We start from the raw sequence: 4,460 nt of genomic DNA on the forward strand, positions 1-4,460 counted from the left end.
GAAGCCCATCAGGCCTGATTAGAACCATGAGTCCACTGAGCATGTGACCTGGAGCACCTCCCAGAATCCTCTTCCAAGTACAGGGGTCCCTTAGCAGACAAGTCAATGCAGAAAGGGTCTGTGCATGATGGAAGTTGTAGTCCCAACAAGGCTGGGGACACCTTTACTGTACTACAGGCCACAGTCCAAGCTATGGGTTACCACCTCACACAGGCCACCAAGAACCAGTGCTGTCTCTGTCCGTCTGATAGCTCAAAACATCATCGAGATTTCCCGGCTCGAAGACAGGAGGCTAATGCCCAGCTAGGGGGCCACATCATCAAGCATGACAAATATTCCGTCAGCTGAGCCTGAACAGTGCAGAAGAGTTTGCTCTCTCTTGTTTACGTACTAAGTACATGTACATGACAAACAGTATATTATTCTGCAGTTTATTCCTGCCTCCGCTTCCCTTCCCTTCCTCTGTTGGCCTTCTGGGCGCTTCCCAGATTACACACGACAACAGCGTCACTACTGCCTGCTAAGTGTGCTTCCGTCCTGCCCGTGTTTCAACATCGCAGCCCCTGCGCTGTCAGCAAGGTGTTGCTCACATTTCCGAGGTCTTCTTTCAAATCTGGTCCTTCTGTTTCAGTCCTACAATGTTGCGTGTGTGTCACAAATAAATAGCTGTATTTTCCTGTGGCAGGAGGGTTGCACAAGCTATTTACGTTTTCAAAACAATTCTGCCATGCCGAAGCATTTTACAGCTGAAAAATGTGTTATCTGGAAAGTGCCCTGGTGCTGATTTTAGATTGTGAGCAACCCCTTGGTGCACAGCCTTGTCTTCCCATTTTTCGTAAATATAAACACAAAGGGTGGTGGTGGTGGTGGTGGTGGTGGTGGTGATGATGATGATGATAAACAACTATTCTGGAAGCAGATTTCATCAAGATGCAGGCAACCTTGGAGAAGGAGAGCAGAGAGCTTGTCTGTTCCAGCTTTCCATGCAGTCTTTGCAAAGCAACAGCCCAGGACAGAAATGGTAAGCCTTCAAAAGACTGAGGTTATGATCCTCAAATAAGGCTCCTCCAACCCAGTTCCCATTCCCTGCTAGTCTTGCTGAGCTGATGCTGAGCTGAACTCTTCCTTCCACGCGATGCTTGCTTAAGGAGTCCCTTGTTCAGAGAGCAATGCAAACGTTTACATGCTCCAGAGCTCACTGTCCCATGAAAACTGCATCTAGCATCTGAACATGCTTTGCAATATGTTATCATTCCTGTTGGATAAGAAGAAGATTGGAATGGCTATGTCCATTTTACAAGAGGGTAATTGAAACTGGGCTTGGAATCAGGTCTCCTCCTCATCCAGCTGCCTTGTTTTTGAGAAGTTCCCTCTTCTGGAGTCAAAATTGTCTGTGTTGGATTTCCTCAGTAATTTCCCATTTGCCAATATGTTGAATTTGAAATTACTCACAATCACAGGGGAAAGGGTGGAAGTGCTGTTTGTGCTACTGCCCATTCTTACCAATGTCATTGCCCCAAGTAAGCACACACTCAGGACTTCTGCCTAAAAAGGCAGGCAGGCATACATGTGGCACTCTATGCTAAGGTCGCACAACTTGGGCCCTCCAGCTGTTTTTTGGACTGCGGCTCCCAGCATCCCTAGCCACAGTGACCAATTGTCAGGGATCGTGGGAGTCCAACATATATCTAACCTTCCCTTTTTGAGCAAGGTGATAGAGCGTGTGGTGGTATCCCTGCTGCAGAGGGTCTTAGATTATATGGATTATCTGGACCCTTTTCAATCTGGCTTCCACCCCGGATATGGGACCGAACTGCCTTGGTCGCTCTAGTGGATGACCTTCACCAGGAGCTAGACAGGGGGAGTGCGTCCCTGTGGTTCTGCTGGACCTCTTGGCGGCGTTAGATACCATCGACCATGGTATCCTTCTGGGCCACCTCTCGAGTATGGGAATCGGAGGTATGGTGTTGGAGTGGCTCCATTCCTTTCTTGGAGGGAGGGTCCAGAAGGTGGTGCTGGGGGACTACTGCTCGGCCCCAAGGCCATTGGCCTGTGGGGTCCTACAGGGTTCAGTTTTGTCCCCCATGCTGTTTAACATCTACATGAAGCCGCTGGGAGAGGTCATCCGGAGACTTGGACTGAGTTGTCAGCAATATGCAGGTGACACTCAGCTCTCTCTTTCCTTGTCACCTGATCCTAGGGAGGCGGTGGATGTCCTGAATCGGGGGCTGGGGCCGTGATGCGTTGGATGTGGGCTAATAAACTGAGACTGAATCCAGACAAGACGGAGGTAATGTTGGTCAGCAGAAGAGCCAATTGGGATTTTACCGGTTCTGGATGGGGTTGCACTCCCCTTGAAGGAGCAAGTACGCAGCTTGGGGGTACTACTGGACCCGGCTCTGCTTTTGGAAACTCAGGTGGAGGCGGTGGCCAGGGGTGCCTTTGCATGGCTTCGGCTAGTGCACCAGATGCGTCCCTTTCTCGAGAAGGCAGATCTGGCCACAGTTACTCATGCCTTAGTCACGTCACGGCTGGATTACTGTAATGTGCTCTCTGTGGGGCTGCCCTTGAAGAATATCCAGAAACTGCAGCTTGTACAAAATGTGGCAGCTAGGGTTCTATCTGGAGCTGCCCGGTGTGATCACATCACACCAATTTTGAAAGAGCTGCACTGGTTACCACTGAGTTTCCGGGTCCATTTTGACCTTTAATGCCCTTTACAGCTTGGGCCTGGGATACCTGAGGGACTGCCTGCTCCCAAGGGTTGCTGCCCGCTTGACGAGATCATCTGAGGGGGCTCTGCTCTGGATGTTGAGAATGAGGGAGGCTCGGTTGTCGTGCACGCGGGACAGGGCCTTCTCTGTTGCTGCCCCCAGGCTTTGGAATGCTCTCCCAGTGGCCATTCGCTCCTCGGACTCCATCACAGTTTTTAGAAAGCTGGTTAAATCTTGGCTTTTTATTTTTACATGATTGTTTTATTGCTGCTTCTGTGTGTTTTTATCCATGTATAGTTTTTATGCTTGTATATTATATATTTTAAATCAGATTTGTTTTCATATTTTTAGCTTAATTACTTTTAACTGGTATTTTTATTATATGTGTTTTAACTTTTGTGAACTGCCTTGGGATTGTTTTTAATGGAAGGTGGAATATAAATTTAACAATAAATAAATAAACATCTGCAAGAAGGCCGAAGTTGTGCAGCCCTGCCTATGCGGTACAATGTCCACATGCCTCAGCCGTGGGCCAAAGGGCCAAAGGTCTTACCTTGTCTCAGCTGTGAGCTCTCTAGGTGGCCTCCGATGAGCCATGAACCTCTCAGCCCCCGCCCCCCATCTGTGTTTATTTTTACAATTTATTCCCAGCCTTTCTGTATCAAGTACGCTGTATCAAGGTGGCATACATCAGTCACTAAAATAACACCAGGAAAAGAATAGCCGCTTAACACAATTTCAAAGAGGTGACATTCTGAAAAGCCTGCTGGAACCATATGGTCTTCAAAGTTTGTTAAAAATGAGTGGTGATGGGATCAGCCAATATGGGGCCTGGTGATATATGGGGATGATAATCATGCTGGCCTACCTTTCAGTGTTGTTGTACAAATGATGAGATAATGTCTAGGAGAAAGTTCTTCTTGAACATTCAAAACAGGGGCGTAGCAAGGTTGGAGTGGTCCCAGAGACAAGATTTTAAAATGCCCCCCCTCACCCCACTGAAGCTCAGCTCATGAAGTAAAGAAATCTTAAATGAGGCTATACACCTATTTGCCACAATAGAACATCACCCTAAATTAGTTTTTAAAAGGTTTTGTAAACTGTGGGCGATGCAAGTCATTTAATGGTACTAGGGAAAGACATGCTGTTCTGGTAGCTCCAGGTCTTAACACCCACATCAATTTCGGAGGATGAATACAACTGAAGGAAGCCCGGGCGGGTGTGTGGCTGGGGAAGTCAGTCATGTGACTTGCCTCTGGGGGGGCCCCCAAGGCAGTGGGCCCCCAGACAACTGTCTCCCCTTGCCCTATTATAGTTACGCCCCCTGATTCAAAAGTGATATATAAATGCTCAATTGTATGGTAACCTTGATTTCCTTGGGCTCTACGCCTGTGTAGATACTGTGTACTCTGTTTCTGGGATGTCCTGAAGGCAAGTGGATGATGTGAAAAAACAGAAGGTGGAAAACAAAGGTATTTAGCATCCACCTGCAGACTTTGGGGTGTTCTTCAGCACAATCCCCATTGCCCCCTGAAAGCACAATCAATGCAAATTTGGCCTCAAAATTACCGTGTGTGTCCTTACATACCCTGCCAATGGCAGAGGCCTACATTGCTTCCATTTGGCCCCTAGGACACCATCTGGGAATGCAGCGAGGGGCAAGAGCCAACAGGATGAGGCATGTGTGTGATGGCTGCATAACCATTCCACTCCTCCTTCAAGAGTGGCAGCAATATTTGACAGCTA

General features: G+C 48.1%; 1 long non-coding RNA gene across 1 annotated transcript; it reads left to right on the forward strand.

Annotated features, from left to right (window-relative positions):
• The first annotated feature begins 898 nt into the window (after nucleotides 1-898).
• Nucleotides 899-3,142, forward strand: LOC128336108 (uncharacterized). Its single transcript, XR_008311835.1, has 3 exons — nucleotides 899-1,021; nucleotides 2,201-2,290; nucleotides 2,724-3,142. It is a non-coding gene; the product is annotated as an uncharacterized LOC128336108 (long non-coding RNA).
• Nucleotides 3,143-4,460: the final 1,318 nt, after the last annotated feature.

Source organism: Hemicordylus capensis, chromosome 1, assembly GCF_027244095.1.
Source record: "Hemicordylus capensis ecotype Gifberg chromosome 1, rHemCap1.1.pri, whole genome shotgun sequence".
Lineage (NCBI taxonomy): Eukaryota > Metazoa > Chordata > Lepidosauria > Squamata > Cordylidae > Hemicordylus > Hemicordylus capensis.